At 39.3% G+C, this 20,757-nt stretch overlaps 1 long non-coding RNA gene across 1 annotated transcript in view; it reads left to right on the forward strand.

The window, feature by feature from the left end:
- The first annotated feature begins 948 nt into the window (after nt 1–948).
- The window catches only part of LOC119616892, a 59,898-nt gene continuing 40,089 nt past the window's right edge, over nt 949–20,757 (forward strand). The window contains exons 1-2 of the long non-coding RNA XR_005232962.1: nt 949–1,081; nt 1,235–1,314. This is a non-coding gene — a long non-coding RNA (uncharacterized LOC119616892). The remainder of the gene's footprint in view (nt 1,082–1,234; nt 1,315–20,757) is intronic.

Consider the following 20,757-nt stretch of genomic DNA (forward strand, 5'->3'; position numbering starts at 1 on the left):
GGGGGGGGGGGGGGTACTCCACTCCAACAGAGTGATAGCTCTTCTTTCTAGTGGATTGTATTACGAAGCCAGTGTCAGGGGTTGCATTAACTTTCATTTATATTACATTGTAACACGTCTTGTAAAAAAGATAATACAGCTTTAACCTTGTAAACTTACAAGTAATGAACCAGATGCTCGATTTTCGACTAGCTTGCAAAACTAAACTTAACATGTAAATAAGACATCCCTAATGAAAACGCAGTCATAGGTCTTTACAGTGGATCTGTGGAAAAAGTCTGTACTTAGTAACAGTTACTACTGTGGATGGGAGACGCTGTCTCTGGATAAAATTTGAAAGCTCTCCTGTGGAGTTTTTACAAACTTAGCCCATAGAAACATTGTGGAGGTAGGACCCAGGATGGCAGGGGAGAAGTAGGGGCAAGGAGAGGAAAAGAAAAGGGGGGACGAGACAGTAAATGGAATGGCTATTATACATTTTTTATTACGTTTCCAGGCACTAAGTCACATCAAAGCCTCTCAGAGATAGAGAGGAGGGGGGGAGGGATAGAGAGACAGGGTGAAGCAGATGCAGGATGTTCTAATTAACTTCACAGTCGCTTGCTCTTCCCCTGTTCCTCTCACACAGTCATTCTCAATGCATTCGAGTGTCTCTCAACCCTGCCCACTGTCTGTATGTGTGCCTTGTGAATTCATCACAACACCCCCCCATGTACAAGGAAAAAAAAAGTTGCAAGCCAGCTATAGGGCTTTGCAGCTTATGTAGGGGCGATCAAACAGAAAAAAAAAACATGGAGGGCCCTAGGGGAGAAAGGAAGTGGGGGCAGGAAAAGAATATCAGAAAGAGAAGGAAAAAGAGCCCTGAGGTGTTGCTGCTGCCACGCCCCACGAGGAGAGGAGAGAGGAAGGAACGACTCACCCTTTCCTCCCTCCACTGTCTGATGATGCATTCAGGCCACATGGGGGAAATCTGAGACACAAGCACTCAGAACAAACTCTTCCTCTGAACTTTGCTGTCATAACTCGGGAGGTTTTGTCCAGAAGAGCGAAACCAAGACCAAACACGGAGACGGAAGTAAAGGTGAGTGAGTTTATTTACAGGGTGAGACTATATACAGTGGGCGGTATCCGGAGCGGTCTGCAAGAGAAGGAGAGCTAGGTGAGTCTCGGGTACAANGTCTTGATCCACACGGCAACAAGGAAGTGGTTATAATGTCTCTTTGTCTGCTTACAGATCCAGAGGGTGAATGCAGCGCCGATGAGAGGAGGAGCAATTTCCAGGAGTTCCAGGAGTGACGAGTTAGATCCAGCAAGGTGAGTAGCAGCGTGGTTCCAGGTAAGTGATCCTTAGTATCCGTAGTCGTGGCGTGGCAAGAAAAACCTAGGACACAGGCAACAACAAAGAACGTGGTTAACACTAGGAGCTAGAGTTCAGGTTAGACGCTGAGGCGGAGAATCTAACCCAGTAGGTTCGATGCTCCAGCGAAGGTCTGATCACCACCTGCTGCTTAAATCCTGGCTGGTCTCATCAGTGGTATGAGGAACACCTGAGGAACAATGATTAGTGGCGCCGCCCAAAGGGCGGAACCAAAACCCAGATCCTCACATTTGCAGTGGCAGCGAGAAACTGCTCGTTATCCAGCTGGGAGATCGAGGAGATGAAAATAAATCAAGTTTATGAGCTTTTTCTTTACAGATGAAAATGTTGTGGGTAAAACAACAAGTAATGTTTAGTAATTTGATCCAAGTTTACCCCCCCCCCCAAAAAAGTTAGCCTGTCAAGTTTTTCCAACATGTTTTTCCCACTGGTCTTGAAGGCAGCATCAGACCGCCATCTCTTCCATCCTGTTTCACGTCCTTGATTCCCGCTTGGTGTGAGTCAACAGGAAGCTGCGTGTGCTCTTCACATTCAGCAAATTGTACACCAGCCTTGTCATTTCAAAAGCATCTCTGAACTATTAGTGCTCTGCCAGAGTGCTGAAGGAAATGAGTTCCATGTAAAAGAAAATGAATATGGGAGTGCATCTGGCTGCTTGAAAAAAAGAAAATGAGTCAGAAAGGGTAAGGACAGAAGTGATTAAAGCTTTAAAAAGTGACAGCCTTTTTGTATGTGTTGATAAGCTTTAAACATGTATCAATAAAACAGTAATAGATTACAAATCCTGAGTGTTTTACCAATCAAAATAGAACATTTTCTCTGAACTCTAATGATGGTGATCGGTGCTGGGATTTCTTTACCTTCTTGTGTTCACCTGAACTCAGACAACTTTTTATAGGTTGGCCTGCTGTGTCAATAACTTAAATGTTATAAAGACCTTTAGGATTAAAAAAAATATATTTCACATCTTGGGAGCTGACAGAAGATTGATTAAAAATGTTTTCTGTTTTTTGTCTGCCTGAATCTAAGGCAGCAACAAAATATGGGTATATCCAATAACTGCAACACACTAAACTGTGTGAATTACCTGCCAAACTTAAAAGTTAAGATATTGCCACTGCAATATAAACAAACTATAAAGTAGACTGCAAACAAACCTGTAAAACTAACTTAATAAATGATGTCAGATGAAGTTGTTTCTCATTCAGTTTAATGTACATGTTACTACTGTTCTAGGCTGGTTTAGAATCACTTTAGCTATTTCCACCCCCCAGCGACTACATTTTAGAGGCTAAAGGGAAACACAGATCCAGCAGTGCACATATATGCCAAAAACAAACAGCTGATTATGACATAAATCTCACAAGGCTGAAGGATGAGGACTGAGATGGAAAACACAAGATCTGATTGCTGTTGAGAAAATTTATTGCAGTCATTCTGAAAGTAATGTGAAAAGCAGTTAAACAGGCAGACTGGTCCCAAGAAATTAGGCAGGCAGGTGTGTAGGCAGGGCATCGATAAACCCACTAGTTTGATACAGAAAGACAAAAGTTTTCCAAGCAAAAACAGTCAATCTGACAAAGCATGCAGGACATTTGGTCATGGTTGTAAACTGGTAAAAATAATAACATGGCAATGAGAGGAGGAATGACTGGAGTAGATTGGTAGATTCACTGTTCAGATAAGCAAAAACAAAAGAAAACAGTGACAGTGAGAGACAGAACGACTTACTGAAGATTGTAGCAGTTTGCACGTGCCATTACCCACTGAGCATATTTTAGTTGAAAAGTAATTTGAACATCTAAATTGTCCATCAAGCTCTAGAGCTAAATTGAGTAAATCTGTCCTAAAAGTGGAAGTTTGGCAAGTCTGAAATCTGATTGAGATGTCGAGTAGACATTCATCCAAAACTGGCAAGAATAAATAAGGACTGCCCATGTGGGGGCTTGATGCAAAATCTCTAAATTACTTGTGTTTCAGTGAGTCAATCAACCACCACAATCATAATGGCACTACAGCAATATAAGACCGTGTACATTCTCCATGGCAGTTCAAATCTGAATTTGTAATCGAACAACTAGTTTTATTTCAACTCTTTACTTTTTGTTGTCCTGGAGGCATCTTGTTGTCAGCACACAGCCTGTAGCTTGATGTTTCTTTTCAATCCAGTCTGTCTTTATGTATAAAGCACAAAAAAATCAATGTGTTGTACAGAAGTTAAAAGGCAGTAAACCAAAGACATAACAGCAGTTACACAACCTAAGAATAAAATAAATAAAAGACATAAAACATAAGTAAAAACAGCCCTATATTAAAAACAAATAAAACAAACCAACAATAAACAACATCTCACACAGTGCCAAAGCCCAAGGAGAAAAGATTGGTTTTGAGAAAAGGTTTGAAAATATAGAGTTGTGGGCTGTCTAATGTGCAAAGGGAGCTCGTTCAACAGTTTAGGAGCTGCAACAGCAAAAATGTGATCCCCTCTGATCTTAAGGTGGTATCTCACCGTGCTGTGACTGTTGGAGACTAGTTTGCAATTCAAAATTGCAAGAAAATGAATACATTTTCAGTTGCAGTCTTATTGAATTCTGAATGTTTGACCACTGAGCCATGTGTTCACATTTTGAAAGACCAATTTTTGAAAATCACGGTCTGATTTACGGTGCACGGCTCGCAAAACTGCGTTCTTGGCCATGCACATTTTTTTTGAATTCCATCTTTACTAACATCGTACCCACCTCAGCTCGTTTTGTACCCACCTTGTGCAGCCACCCCTACATATATGATTTAATCTGCTGAAGTACACCTTTGGACTGAAGACAGACACTTTTTACCAGTTTTTCAATATATATTATTTATCATCAGCGTGGTTTTTAGACCTAGACATTTGCTGCAGACGTCTGCCATAGGCGAGCTCCCATGTAGGAGTCCAAATATAGTTCTCGCACTCAGATAGAAACACCGATGACACAAGTCAGGTACGTTCAAGATACTTAAGACAACTCTTAACAACTTTGAGAAACAAAATGTCACACACTTTTTTGGAACATGTTCGAAATTCAAGTGACAAGAATTTTCAAGCGCCAGAAAGGACATGGGACATTCAGGAGACTCCGTCATGAATGTCCTTCTCTAACTAGTGGCAGCCCAAAGAAATACTACCAGGAGCAGCTGGGGTTGGCATGTTATGACATGTGAAATGAAACTTGACACTTGTTTCATATAATCTACCAGTAACAACATAAATATGCACCTATATTAAATTATTAACCCCAATGTTTTTCGTTTTTTTTTCAACTTTAAATGAATAAAATTGCTTCTTGAAAAATTGATTTTAAAACCACAATATCAAGGGGATGATAAGAGTTCTTAGATTCTTGTGTGTGTTGCATATTTTCAGTGCTTCGTGTCTTATTGATGTTATAAGGGCTAAACTGCTTGGACATAAATACAGTCAAAATCCAGCCAGACAGCTAAATGAATGCTACAACTCAATATTGAAACTGCATCTATTTCTCAGTGGGAACCTTCTGCTCAGTTAAAAGTGAGCAAGTTAACTGGCACTTTAGCAGCATGATAGAGATAATTAAATGGGCTACAACTTCTTCATTTCATAACCTTACAAACGTTTGTTCATTGGAAAGAAGGGGGAGGACTCGAGGAAGACAGGAGCAGAGGAGAGAGAGGAGGAAATCTCCTTTAAGGATGAGATAAATTGTGGTTTTTATTGTTAATTTGCTATTTCCTCTGCACTTGATTCGTAAGGAAAACATTTGAATTATCTGCTAAACTAATGTCCTAGGTTTAGGTTTCCTGCCAGTTTTACTTTTTAAAGGAACATTTTCCTAATTCATGATACAAAGTTTTATAGAAAAAAAGATTAGGAAGACAGATCTGATCTGAATTTTACTGGATTTCAATAAACGGGCTGATAAGAAGCTACCAATTTGAAAGCCATCACTTCTGTGGTCATTGAGTGAAATCCAGTGTGGTTCTGTGGTTTTCAGTGTGTTTTTATGATACAGGCCTCTCCTGTGGCAGACCACACAAAATTGACCTTAATTCAAATTCAATGACATTAGGTGGCTTGATAATTTATTTACAGCTGATCTTGAAAGCTAGTCAAACCCAGACCCAAAACACCCAACAACATGATTATAAACATCACAGTCACATACACGTCCTTTACACAGTAACTTAAAAAAAGTACTCATATTTCGCACCCCATATTTTTCTTTTTTTATTTGTAAAAAAAAAAAACAACAAAAGTTGTAAACTATGTATCATTTTCCTTCTACTTCCCAATGATGTGTTACTTTCTGTTTTATTCAATCATAGGGGTCCACAAATGGCAATCTGGATCCAGAGTCATTCTGGACCCAGATTAGTTGTTCAATGTAAGTAAGATGAATTTTATACATTCTCCTGTACTTAAAGTAATTAGTCAGCTAAGCTTTTCTCACATTTATGGTAATTAATTTTAGGCAGTGCAATTATTCTCGCATTTATGATAATTCATTTCAGGTGGCGCAGCTTTTCTACAATTTATGGTAATTCATTTTAGGCAGTGCAGCTTTCCTAGCCTTTACAATCATTCTTATCTCTCTGCTTCTCTGCAGAGAGAAGCTGTCAGGCTACAGAAAAGTAGAGGCATAAAAAAAAAAACAATATGATGCATAAAAAGAGCATGCCTATTACTAAAAGATAATTTCAATATATATATTTGCTGGACCTTTGCTAGAGAAAAATTTGTTAGGTGGACCCTGCTAAATTTTAATTGGTCTATCACATAAAATCCCAGTAAAGTACTTTGAAGTTTGTGGTTGCAACAGGGCAAAATATAGAAAATTACAAGTGGTATCAGTAGTTTTTCAAGGCACCGTAAAGTCTGTGGAAACCATCAAAGCCACAAAAAGGTTATTTTAAAGTCATGCTGAAAAACTTTCCAGTACCTAAATGGGTTTTTTTTTTTTGTTGTAACAAAACAACTTTTGAGTCATTTGTTGTCTTTCCTTGTCACTTACAAGTTTGGGTCACTGCACTGATGACCCTCCAGTGCCAAAAGCTTTTAAAAAGTTAGATTTTTACCCAAGCACTGTCTGGTTTTCATCCGTCACAGTCTGGATTTTCCAGTCGGCAGAAGGCATCTTTTAACAACAGCCATTGAGACAGCACATCAGACTTTCATTTAAAAAAAAAAAAAGACAAACACAGCAGAGAGTTGCCTGCAGTGGACAGCTTATTAGTGCAGATAATGAAAGAACACAGGAGATGACAGCTTGAAGTAAAGCGGTGCATCTTCCCTACCAGGATTACACCCACAACTCTGCAAACAGTAATTGGCAATGCAACCTTGGGTGGCAGAGAGGAAAACAGTTCTAGGTTGTTACCATGTTTGATAATTAGTTTTTATTTTTTTGCCATCTCTGAATAGGACTGGCAGGATAATGAATAATTAAAGTTGTCACGTAATCCTGATGATCCCTGTCGTCTTGCTAAATCTGTAAGTGTTTCAAAGACAACACCAACATTCAGGGAGCGTCTAATGAAATTTGCTCTCGTTTTTGATTTGATAAGTGAATTTTTGCTACGCTTCGCTGAATGTCAGGACCTCAGTCATGTGCCGGTGGTTTCTGCGATGAGATGCTGTCTGAAAATAAATAACCTTTATTGAAACAATAATCAGTTTATGGGGGCCTCAGTACAGAGGTCCCTTCGATTTTTAGGTCATCAGATAAGAAACCCATTTGTAAACAGTAAACTATATTAAACTCCTTATGTTTCTTTCTATTTGTCCAGACAGATTTATGACTTTTAGCATGCCTCTGATGTGCACAAACTGTGCCGTGCATGGCCATTACAATAAGATGAAGACAAACACACAGAGCTAGCCAGTATCAGTGTTTTTCAGCAGGGATGGAAGCTTGGTGTTTTTGTTCCATAAATTACTGTCAACCTCTTTACCTTTGTTGACAACTTGGCAAGTTTCTTGTTTACATTCCAAACAAGCAACATTATTTATTTCTTTAAAAAAACTGCAGACCAAAGATTTGGATCTTTTACGTTTTTTTTTCTTTTTTCCTGAAGCAGCTATCAACTCAACATCATGCAAAATTCAGATCTGAAGAAAAAAAAAAACAAAACAAAAAAAACAGAGCTCTTTTGCAATGCTGAGATGGTGCAAAATGAATAAATGTTGAGTCTTTATATAAGAAAAGCAACATGGAGTTGTGAAACTGCGGCGCTGAAACTGTCACATCTCACCTCTAATAAAGCACTGTTCTGTCTTTGACTAGTCTAGGTGCAGAACCGCGGGGAGCTGTGCTGTCAATATGCTCCGCAGACGAGCCCATTAGCTCATTGTCACTGTCAGCACCAGCCTGATAAGTAGAACTGACTGAGTTTGGCTTTCAAAGCTCAGCACGGACTCGTACGGTTTTACCTGACAGATTTTCCTCTTCCTCTGGAAAAGGAGCGTGGGTGCTGTTCTCAACATGTCTGCTATCTGCTTGTTCATTGCATATCAAAAACAGCCTGCCCCTGGTGTGGGTCTTTGTTTCAGAACCACTGGCCTAGCAGGCAGCAGGTAGAGTGATGGGAATAGTTTTCACGAGCTGCCTACAGATAGATAGAGACAGTCATGCTGAGCCACATCAGCTGTGTAGACGCTTATTATAATTATCGCAGGTCGCCATGAAAGGTGGGCGATTGTGTACAGAAATGATCTCTTTGTGTGTGTGTGTGTATTTTTCTGTCTCTTAGCAAAATCTCTCATGAACCAGAGTATGGACTGTAATGAAAATGTCAGAAAGTAATTATTGGATCTACATTTACAACTAAATAAGTTTTGGAGTCAACCCAAATTAAGACAGCCACCATAGCTAATAAACCTTTGATAACACAAAGATGGCTTTAACTTTACCAATATTAAGCTAAAATTTGGTGTGGTAGAAGCTGATAGTCATTCAAAACACATACTTCAAGCTCAAACAGACTGCATATATCATTGTTTAAAACTTTAGCAATAAATGTTGAAGTCAACCCTGCCTTCCTGCTAGCAAACTATCACATGAACCACTGAGCTGGCTTTAAAGAACCTCTCAGAAAGTAATAATTGGATGTACAGCTGCAACTGTTTAACTTTTGGAGTCAACCTGTTTTAAGATGGCCACCACAGCAAATCAACCTTAGCAAACATGTAAATGGCTTTAACAGTCATTTTTACAGATATTGAGCTAAAATCTGTTGTGGTAGTATCTGGAAGTCATCTTAAACTCATACTCAGAAAACTAACAGCTCGTTGACCATCTTTGTTTAAAAGTTAGGCTTTCCTTCAAGGAATGCTCCTTTTATTGGTATCTGAAATTATAATCTAAAATGGACTTGTCATCTGAACATCATTCAACACTAAGCATAAAAACATGAAACAGCTTGAACATTACTAAGAATGTATATAACTAAGAAATCCCACATGAATTTTTTGCATTGCAGACATCCTTTGCTAGATTTGTTGATTTAGTCTATTCTCTTGGTTTTATTAAAATGTTCTGGCCATACGAAACGCAACTCTGAGCGTAAACAAAATTTAGCGTCTTACTCAAAGCATAAAAAGCCCATTGGGTTAAAAATTCAAAACAATTAAACTTATAAAGGTGAACAAAGACATAAACCAACATCTTGCCCACCCAGAACTGGCCTCAGAACTGGATATGATCAAAGGTCTGCCGCTGCAAAATATTGTTCAACCAACACCGAACACTGCATAAAGCTTGGGCAAAAAATAAAAGCAGTATATTGGGAATGTGTGAAAGAATGTTACCATCATTGGCCAATCACACTTCATGCTTTTATGCCTGTGAACAAATTAGGAAAATTATTTGAAAGACACCCAAAACCTCTTTGTCCCAATTATAAAACTCCAACGGCAAAGCATGATGTCAGCTCTAAGTTAGTGTAGGCCGCAATGTTGTTGAAATCTCTTAGCACTTTAAAATAGTGATTCAAAAAAGTATTTTTTTAAAATTGGCTGTTTCCTAATGCTGATTTGTCACAACAATGCCCAAATCTCCCCCCCACCACCATCAAACAACAAAATAAAAAACAGCAGCAGTGATGTGGAACCTTTGAATTAGCCAATTCAAGGACCAGGTTCAAACTTACACACCTCTGAAGAAATTTGGAAGCACCGAGAAAAGAACAGCTAAACCAGATCATGTCTGAAAGAGCTTTAACAAGTCCTGTCACAGGAATCCACTTAAACGTTCCCAATCACCATCCAAAACCTAAATAGCTGTGGTCTTGTGGCACTACCATGTTTGATGGGTGATCAAATCATAAAAACCGGTGTGACTCAGGACAGAGTGAAGAAACATTCAGTGAAGTTCTCCTGGTAATATACAATGGTAAAAACCAAGCAGATATGCCTGCTGCTCAACTCACAGCTGGCCGTGTGACATTTCTACATATTTATTTGTAAGTGGAGCAGATCAATATCATCCTATCAGTCAGGAAACATTCTTCAACTTCACTTTAAAAGTCCACGGCCCTGTTGAAAATTAGTGGATGATGCTGAAAAGCTGCATCTATGCCAGGAAGACAACAAATTTGAATGACTTCTACCAATTCCGTCAAGAAGAGTGGTCAAATAACCAGCCAGAATTATGCCAGAAGCTTGTTTATGGCTACAAAAAGTGTTGAAGCTCATCTTGCAATGGCAAATCCATCCATCCATCCATCCATCCATCCATCCATCCATCCATCCATCCATCCATCCAAGTGTATCTCCTCCAGGTTGGACATGCCTGTAACACCTCCCCAGGGAGGCGTCCAGAGGGCATCTTTACCACCTCAACTCGCTCCTCTCGATGGGAAGGAGCAGCGACTCTACTCCAAGTCTCTCCCTGGATAACCAAAAAACAAACCGACTGCATGTACCCGCAATCTCGTTTTTTATGTTCACTTCCCAGAGTTTGTGACTTTAACATAGTTAAACCAGTAAACAGTACTGCAGAAGCCGAACTGATCCATCTGTTGATCTTGCTCTCCATTCTTCCCTCACTCATGAATAAAACCCTGAGACACTTAAACTCCTCTGCTTGAAGCAGCACCTCACTACCAACCTATAGAAAGCAGGTAAATAAACATATACCCAAATATTAGATTAAACTAGAAAAAAATCCACAATAAATTCAAATTGTGCATCTGGTCCTTGTTTGCTATAACTGTATGTATGACTGGATCTAAAGAGCAGCATGGTGAATTCAAGCAGGCTGGTGCAGAAGTGTTGTTTTTACATGGTGACATCTTCCGTCTCAGTGAGGAGCGATTTGATGTGTCGCTTGGCTGCGTGAGTGTTCTCATAGAGCATCCTGGTCAAAGTTTATTCAAACTGAGCTTTGACCATGACAAGTGCAGCGTGAAGCTCAGTGGGTTGCGGAGTTTGCATTTCACTCTTGTGCTGCGTGGCTTTAGGAGCACAGCAGCATCATTGCTGCTTTTGGTCTGAAAGGCCCTTCATATTCTGTTTCCATTCAGTTTATTTATATTCACAACAACAGTCATTTCAGGGCACTAAAAAAATTGTGATAAGTCCAAATCATCTCAAAATATATGCAACCCAACTCTGTCCAAAACAAATCAATATGCAATTAAGATTACACACATTAGTCAATTCAGTTCAATTTTACTACAGCCAGAGCTAATGTATTACAAAATGATAATCAATTAAATATTGTCAATGTAAGGAATCCAGCCGATTGTGTCAAACTTTTACTTTCATGTCACACATCCTCAGCAAGTACATTGTGGTGGGTGACAGGGGGGAGGATTGTCTCCCTTTTACCAGAAAGAAACCTCAGCAGAAACAGAACCAGGCTCAGGATGGGCAGCCAGTTGCCTTGACTGGCTGGGGGTTGACAATCTTTGACATTTTATTCCAACATGCCTAACTTTTCTAGCAGCCAAAGGAAAAACTTACTATTAAAGTATTAAATAATAAAAGTGTTACATTAGATGCAATTTCCGTTATTTTGGACCATATTTTGTATAGTATAAACAGACAAGGACTACAAGTCATTAAAATGTCATTAAACAGATAAGGCCTTGGCTCCTGATATCAGTTTCTTCTGCAGCCTTCTGTTTTTTTTTTCTCTTCAAAGCTCCCTGCTGCCACTCGTCTCATATCTCCGCCACATATAGACCTCATAAACTGTGTCATACACATCACTACGCTACGCGTTCAGATGAAAAAAAAAAAAAAAAACTTCTCTAAAGAATGCCTAATTGGTTTTTATTGACTTTAGTGGCGGCAACAGATATTTTGTGATAGTGTAATGACAAAAGATTAGCTCCTCATGCAAGGCTTGGTAATAACAGGCGAGGTGGAGAACAGCTTCACAGAAAGCCATCGCATCAGATAAGCACTGTAAGCAATGTGATTATGTGGATAGTGGTGTAATCTGAGCCCCATTAATATGTTTAATTGTAAGCATTTGAAACAGCCCTGCAGCCCCCATCCATGATGTCTTTGGCAGCCGTGCGTAGTGTCATTTCATAAAACGCTAAGCTAAATTCTCTGTAGGCAGGCAGCAATTATAATGCTCTTATGTTTATATTGGCAAGCTAATAAAGGAGACATTGTGACGGAATTTAAAATGTGATCAGATTGAGCTGGAGGGGTGGCAAATGCATCCTGGAATGTGAAGAGCTGCGATTCCTCTCTATTCCTCATCAAATCATATCATTTCTTTTCAGAAAAAGCCTCATCTTCTTACCTTTTTCTTTCCTCTTATTATTTTTTACCTCTCTGTTCCACTCTCCCATTTTCCCTTTTTTTTTTTAAGTTTGCAGCCTGGTTACTCATTCGTCCCCTTTTTACCCTGCACATTTGAATGTGCCATCCCTTTTCCTATTCATCCCTTCTCTTTGTCATCAGATAGGGGAGTTCTGTGAAAAAAAAGAAGCCTGTCTTCACTTCAAACACCTCCCTGTGTATATGTCTCTGTCTCAACTGGCAGGGAGGTGCAGCCCCAGAAATCAACTCTTTTCTGCCCCCATCCATCCCCAGCCATTGTTTGTATCTCGTCCTGCTATTGATCTCCTTCCTGCTTCCTTATTCCTCCTCTGCTCATGTTTGCATCTTTTTACCCCTACCCTCATTTCTTTCTCTTTGTCCCCCCCACCCCACCCCTTGCCTGTGGAGAGGAGCATTTAAATGCGTGGATGGTGCATCTATGTCTCTCTGTGAGTGGAATAAAAACCGCTCGCCTTAGCTGTGTTTATTTCTCAAACTAAGCTCTATTTGTTTCTTCTATCTGTTTAGATAGTTTGAGTTGGATTTCATGGGGTAGGGGGTGGGGGGTTGGGACACCCTAAACAAAACTACTAGGGAAAAAAAGTCGTTCATGAAAAGGTTTAAAAGTGGGGCAATTGTGCTTTGTGAAGAAAGCACCCATGAGCCTCCTAAAGTTAATCTGTTTTTTTGTTTTCTTCTCGCTTGTCTGTGTCTTACAGACATTAGCTTGGCAGGCTTTGTGCACGCCTGCATGTTTTAGGGTTCTGCTAGAGAGCAAAGATTGGCAATGACGCAACTAGAGGCAAGTATTCACAAAAGCGGACCGACTTTGTGCTCCCTCCTCCACCACCACCACCAGTTAGTCGTGGAATCTCCAGCTGCACAAACTCTTGCATGTGGCCAAAAACCTAGCTGTGCATGTCCTGTTGCAAAGTGGAACAAATATCTGCATGTATGAATAAATTACGTTGCTTTGGTCTAAAAACTTGTGGTGTATAAATTTATTGTGTTAAAGCGCACAACAAACAAAACACAAAGCCTGTGAAAACAAATTGTTGGATGCGCGCATGTCCTGTGTTAAATCTGTGTTGTTGTAATCAGCTGATAGCAACCAGACAATGTTCTTATAGATTATTAGTCTTTTTTATGTGTACAAAAAAGCCTGCAAGGCTCAACGCTGACATGCAAAGTGCAAATTGTATAAATGTGTTTCTAAAAAGTAATGCCTCTAATTATTGCTTTGTTTACACAGACGGCAGAACTAAATTAAGAGGAGGGGTGCACGGTTTCTTTCCTGTGATCTTCTTGTCTCTGACAAGTGCCTGTGCTTTCCCAACCCTCAGCTAGTTCACTTAGCAGAGAGAAAGAGGGCTACTGCTTTTGCAAAGGTACATAGAGAGCAAAGCATCTGTCCCCCTCACAAGTCTCTAATCTTTGTTACACGCAAATTGAAGCCATTTTGAGACACATTGGATGTCACTGCTTGGGGATGAGGCAAAGATAGCTTAAGCAGAGGTAGCAATCCCAACGTCAGATTTCTTCATTCCAAAAAAGTCAAATGATTTTAGAGTAAAATAATCCAGAAACTTTTCAAACTCATGGGTTAAAATGTTCACTCACTTACATCACTATGGTTGTTATATAACAGACTGAAAAAGGAATAGGGGACAGCTTGGTGTTTTTGGATTTCGAACACGACTTAAATGCACCAGTACTTCATAAATTTGTGCCTAGACTTCACGGTCAGGTGTTGCATAAATAAATGCCACAATATATATGTTTGAATCCGAAGTGATGGGCAACATAATTATGCTGATTTGGGCTGAGAAAATGTAATTAACATCACCTGTCTTCATAAAATTGAGGTTACGCTTACATGTGACCGGTCTCCTTGAGGCGTTAGAGATTTTCCAATGCTGACTGGGAAAAATTTACACGTTTACACAGCGTTCCTGTGCCCGTTAGAGCCACTGTAGTTTCCATGCCAGGTCACTAGCTGGCGCTGACACAAGTCTCTCAAGCGTGTGAACAGTTCCATCCAAACACGTACATTTGTTTGGAGTGACAGGGAGTGACAGTGAGGTTGGGTTGCTCCTACATGTTGAAAAGGGTGAGTAACACAAACCCTCTTCTGCTATCTGTCATTGTTACTGTTGTTGATGTACTTGCAATGCAGCCGTCTGTGGGTAAATGTATTTACTCTGTGACGACCTCGCCCTTTACCGCTGGGCTGGCTGTCTTTAATACTCTGTGTTTCAGATGTGCAGTGAGTGTGGCTGGTCATTAGTGCATTGCGATCACCTGCACACCCAGCGTTCCCACTATAAAAGCTGACTGCACTCAGACTAATGGATTCACAGAAGAATTCTGTTCCCCATTTGCACCACAGCTTTTGGTTCGAGTTTTCTACATGCAACACCTCATGCACTGGTGTTTCACTCCTGTCTGCACACAAACACTACTGACTGACTGACATTGTAATAAAATAATAACTTTTTTGTCATTATTCTTCTCAATTTGAGTTTATTGAGTTAAATTAAAAATCAAGTTATTTTGTTTTTGCTTAAACCTTGTGTTGCCTCCCTATTTTGTCTTGCTTTTGAGCCAGTTGTAACAACACATTGTCATGATTTTGGGCTCTTTGGGTTTTGTTTTGTAGATTTGAGGTTGTTGGTTTTTGGAGTCAGTTTATCTTGTCATGTTGCTCATTGTGTTTTCTTTTTCTTACTTCCTTGTTTTGAGATTCCTCGTGTTTAGCTTTCCACTTTCTCTCTGTGTTATTTTTCTATCTCATTACCTCAGTCCTGCTTCAGAGTCCTGCACCTCATCTCTTACCTGTCTCTCATTCACTAATCGAATCAGCTGTCTCCGCTTGTAATCACTCCCGGTCCTCATTCTATCATTAGTTTGTCATACAGTGTGTTTGCTTGCCTTTTTCTTTTCTTTTTTGCCTACTTAAGGCTTTTTCTGCATTGTAGCTATATTGAGTTATATAACACACCTTTCTTTTGACATTTTCATACACTCGAGGTCTTATTTTTCCAAAGAGAAGCCACAGAATATCGTTCTGATCCTTTAAGCTTTTGACTAAGTATTTTTTAAAGACATTCCACTGGAAAAAAAAATTTCTTTCAATGTTTTCTGTGGATGATTGCGTCGTCTAGGAACAACAACAAAACAAAACAAATTCTCCATCATTACTTGTCTCTTTCTTTTTTATTTTCATCTACATCTTGGTGGTAGATTTTGTAGCTTCTTGTTGGGAAATTGTACAACTTTTCACTTGTATTATTAATTCAGCTCAGTTCAATTTATTTAAATTGCAAAAAATACCAACATTTATGTAAATACTGTACAAAAACACTGACATACATTACAAAATGCTTGTTAGTAAAAGTTATCTATCTAAGGAAGCCAGCAGATTGCATTGAATCTTCACTAAGTCGCAGTCTCCCATGCTGAGGAGCATTTTGGCGACGGTGGATAGGAAAAACTCCCTTTTAGCAGGAAGAAACCTCCAGCAGAACCAGGATGGATCATGACTTCGAGACAAACCAACACATTCTCTCTACTCTTCTAAAGATGGATTTTCTCCTTAAAATGTGTTTGATTAAAATTAGAAAGTAAAACAGAAATAATTGAAGTAAATAATTTAATAAAATTTACTGACAAAGAGAAAAAATAAATCTATCATTTAAACTTTGGGATCTACTTTGTTGAAGCAGAAAATCAAAAACACATTTTGTTTGCCATGCTAGCTTTGATTTACATAAGAAAGTTTTTTTGTTTTACAAAAACTCTAGTTTCTTAAATGTAACACAGCTTCACAATAAACTCTGACTAACCAGGTGTTTAAATTCACTCTAATTTTCTTCCTTTTTATTTTCATTGAAATCATGTGGGAGTGTTGGTTTGGCAGCTCTTGTACTGCATTTAGTCACTATGGAAACAAACAGCACAATATATAATTTGCTTAGTTTTTTTGTCTTATTACAATAGAAAGATAAGAAAAACACGTAATCATAGGATAGAGAAGCTAAGCAGAGAAAGAAATGACATTTACACAGTAAGCATTCATGATTCTTGTTATGTAAAAGCTTTGAATTCAACACAACCTCTTGACTCTTTTACCACAGCTCCAACAATTGGTCATTCAGAAGTTTTTGTTTATAACTAAAACTTCAAAAGTAAGCAGAAACATCTGCAATTTGGTTGTTTGAATTTATTGGGGTATTCTGCTATTCATTTTGTATTGCCCACCAAAGTCAGAAAACAAAAGTCTGAGATAATGTTTTTGACCTTGTTGGTCTACCTGTTAGCAAAATATCTCATAAGCCACTAGACAAATTTTAATGAAAAATTCAGAAAGTAGTCAGTGGATGTACTTCTACAACTCAAGCATTTGGAGTCAATCAATCTCAAGATGGCTGCCACGGCCAACTGACTATGGAAAACACAAAAATGGCTATAATTCAGTCAGTTTTACAGATATTGAGCTAAACGTTGGTGTGGTAGTAGCTGATAATTATTCACAACACATACTCCAAGCACCACTCATTGTACAAGATCATTGCCTAAATCTTGATCATTAACCGTTGGAATCAAACATGTTTGCAAAATATATCATGAACCACTGGACAGATTTTAATGATACTTACAGATAATTATTGGTTGTACAGCTACAACTGATTAACTTTCGGAGTTAGTCCAGTCGATAATGGCCGCCACAGCTAATCAACATTGGCCAACACAAAAATGGCTATATTTTAATCAATTTTACAGGCATTGAGCTAAAATTTAGTGTGCCAGTAACTGAGAGTCATTCAAAATGCATACTCTGAGTGTGAGATCTCGCAGTATAGCTAAGAAGGCACATAATGTTTTTTTTAATGTTACACCAAAACAGCTACAACATTTCTTAACATAAGATGATCTTAGTTTAAAATTCTGGCATGAAAGGGGACGGGCAATATGCATTCCAATAAACAATTCTAGGCCTTTATATAGTTTTCTGATCTGATGATTTTTTTTCCCTGATAGCAGTGGTGCGCATAGCAACAAATAAAGTGACTTTCTTGATTAAAAGTGCAGGAGTGCCACAATCACACTGCTGCTTGTACAGTATTAACTGAAGCACTGAAGACATTCATCTTCAATGCATGGGGAACAACAGGCCGTTGTACTCCACTGGTAGCAGATTGATCTGCTGTACACATGTTTGCTCCGGGTCCCCAGGGTCCTCATTGTCTTCTATTTGTTTAACACGATGGAATATGCTAATCAGCCCAGCACCAATGAGAAAACTTGTGCTAACGCGCCAACCAAACCTACAAAATAAATCTGTAGTCTCTTTCACCTGGTGCTCTCTGGGTAACTGTAATAGTGATGCAAGCAAGTTAAATAAAACAACAGCCCATACAGTAGGCACAAGAAGCCTGCTCCTCAGAGCACATTTGAAAGGCTAAATTTCTCAAAACGAAACTTGTTGTCAGACATTACAGCAGGGCTACGTTTTCATGTCTGTGATCCCAGGGGTGCAAATGCATTTAAAACTGACGTGTTTTCTTTATTTCACAGAGACGAGTGCTGCAGAGGCATCAACCTGTGGCTCTCGGGTTTAGCGGGGTGTCGTGCAGTGCTCCTAGTTCCTTTGACACAGGTTTAGTAACACAGATGGCGCACAGCACACAAATAAACACTGACTCCCGGTACAAGAAATAGCATTAAAAATGAGCGTGTCTAAACACATGCACTCAGACAGACCTAAGTCCTGCCCACCCCACATGGTTTTGGGCTTTCATGTCCTTTGCCCAAGCTTTTGATTGGTCCCAACAAGCAAGCAAAGGATGCTTGTTTACTTCCTGGCAGCATGTAAACATTTTACTCAGTGCACCTTCATGTTCAAAATCTGATCAATGCATGGGAGATATCTCATCAGTCGAGTTAGTAAACAAACTTTGAGTTTGCACCAAGAAAAAAGATCTTTCCTGACCTAGTTCGCTCATACATGTTTAAACTAATCTCCTCTTTTAACACTTTATGCTTTGGTTTCATGTTTTATTCTCAAATCATTGCATTGTAACTTGAAATCAGAGGGCAGCTGTAAGCTCCAAGCTGTGCCTGGTAAAAGACTTAGAAAAAAATGCCATCATCATTGGACTTCTCCATGCAAAAGTATACAGCAGACAGGACAAACACGTTGCATACCCCTGCCACGCAGCAACATTTTAATTGGAGCCCCTGCCTCTGCTTTCGCACCAGTAAAGGAATCTGTATTCGTCACCTCCAAACGGCTGATCTTTTATTCTGTCGCTGTGGTAAAACAGCAGGCCTGCCAGGGATTTCCATCTGACACCGACATTCGAGCCGACCTACTGAACCAGACACAAAGCCTGAAAAAGACAAAGAACTGGAGGGAAAACGAGGGAGAAAGTCGGGGGCAGAGACAGAAACAAAGATGAAACCACAAACAGCGACCTGTGTTTCAGATGGGGGGGAAAAGATGAGGCATGCATCAGTGTGACATGTGGTTTCATCGAGCTGAACAGTGCTGTGAAAAGCATTTGCTCCCTTAGAAATATCTTTTGTTTCTGATCAGAAAACAAATGTTAATATCAGACAAAGATAACCTGAGTAAATAGAAAATGCAGTTTTTAAATGAGGGTTTTATTCATTAAGTAAAAAAAGCTATGCAAACCAACCTGGCCCTACATGAAAAACAAATTGCCTCCTAAACCTTAGAACTGGTTGCGAGTATTTGTGACAAATGGTCGCATGGCTGTTGAGGAATGTTGCTGCTGTGCTTCGGATCATCGTCCTTCTGCAGAACCCAAGTGACAAACTGATAACCAGATGTTCCCTGTCAGAATTGTTTGGTAGAGAGCAGAATTCATGGTTTCATCAATTTCAGCAAGCCATCCGGGTACTGAAGAAAGCAGTCCCAGACCATCAAACTGCCACCACCATGTTTTACTTTTTATATGTTCTTTTTCTGAATTGTAGTGCCAGTTTATTACCAGATAAGATGGGTTGCACCCCTTCCCAAAAGTTCCACTTTTGTCTCAGTCCAAATTTTCCCAGCGGTCTTGTGGATCTTCAGGATGTTTTTTGGCAAATGTGAGACAGGTCTCTGTGTTCTTTTTGCTCAGCAGTGGTTATCATGTTGAAACTCTCTCATGAAGGCCATTTTTGTCTCTTTCTTGTTGTTAAATCGTGAACTCTGACCTTAAAGTGAGACCTTCAAAGCTTTAGATGTTTAGATGGGACCTCCTGCTTTTGGAGAGATTTTGGTCGGCTGGCCACTCCTGGGAAGGTTCACCACTGTTTTATGTTTTTTCCATGTGTGGGTAATGGCTCTGTGATTTATTGATTCTACAGGTCTGGCAGTAATCAGACCTGGGTGTGCAGTGAAACTCAGATCAGATGCTCTATTAATCCAGACAGCCAGTCAGTGAGTAAATCAGTGATGTTATTTTGTTTTTGTGGTCCACCACCAGTAATAAATAGCTCTTTTCTTGTTGGTCTTGGCTCTCATTTTTCAAAACCAAGTTAAGGTTCTCCCACAGCATCTATCTAATGTCAATCAAGAAAACTGGTGTTACAAAATAAAAAAATAAAAAAGTGAAATTCATATCATAAGGACGGTATCTCACCTGAAGCTGTTCCACTGGTCTTGTGGTTACATTTTTTTATCTGCACTGAATTAGGTGCAAATTAAAGCCCTGGCACCTTTTTGTTGCTCCATCATTGCCATGCGTTTATTATTTGAAATAACTGGATGATTTGACACTACTGTATTTGCTTTAGTAGTGTTTTATTCATACTCAGAGTTTTTTTTTAACCAACTTTGATTTCCCTCCACAAATTAAATTGTACTTTCTAGTCTATTCTGGGTATTTTTGTTCTGGAGTGCTGGTTTAACCTACCCTGGTTCAGGGCTCCATTCTCCCAGACTAACTAAATCAGATGTATAACATGGTCAATGACACCCACTTGGCCTAACTAATCCTGGTTAGGGCCTACTCCTAGCTTTGTCTAAGCACTGTCTAGGAAAGCAGCCCGTAACGATTAATTGACATGCTAACAGCTAGTCCGAGCAGAACCATGTCCAAAGTGGAATGCTGCCATCTTGAATGAACTCCAGTTTTAAAGATTTCATAGTGGCATATGCAAACACTATTTTAGCAATCTTTACAGCACAATCAATTTCACATGACATGGTTATAAACAGAAAATTGTGGTTATTTGCAAGAAGCGAGAGCAGCAGTTAGCTTCAGTGCTTGTGATGTGTGGGGCGCCGTTTGTAAACGAGCTTGTGCTAAAAATTCATGCCTAAATTTTGTCACATTTAGCTTCAAACACTATGGGGCGCCGTTTGTAAAGGAGCTTGTGCTAAAAATTCATGCCTAAATTTTGTCACATTTAAAAATTCATGCCTAAATTTTGTCACATTTAGCTTCAAACACTGTTTAAAAATGTAGTGTTGATTTTCTGATGTCACTTTTTACAACATTTAGCTAGTTAAATGTAATTGTTACAGCTACATGCTAAATATAAATATAAATCCTAAATGTTAAATCTAAAT

The sequence above is a fragment of the Kryptolebias marmoratus genome, linkage group LG1 (genome assembly GCF_001649575.2).
Source record: "Kryptolebias marmoratus isolate JLee-2015 linkage group LG1, ASM164957v2, whole genome shotgun sequence".
In the NCBI taxonomy this organism is placed as follows: Eukaryota; Metazoa; Chordata; class Actinopteri; order Cyprinodontiformes; family Rivulidae; genus Kryptolebias; species Kryptolebias marmoratus.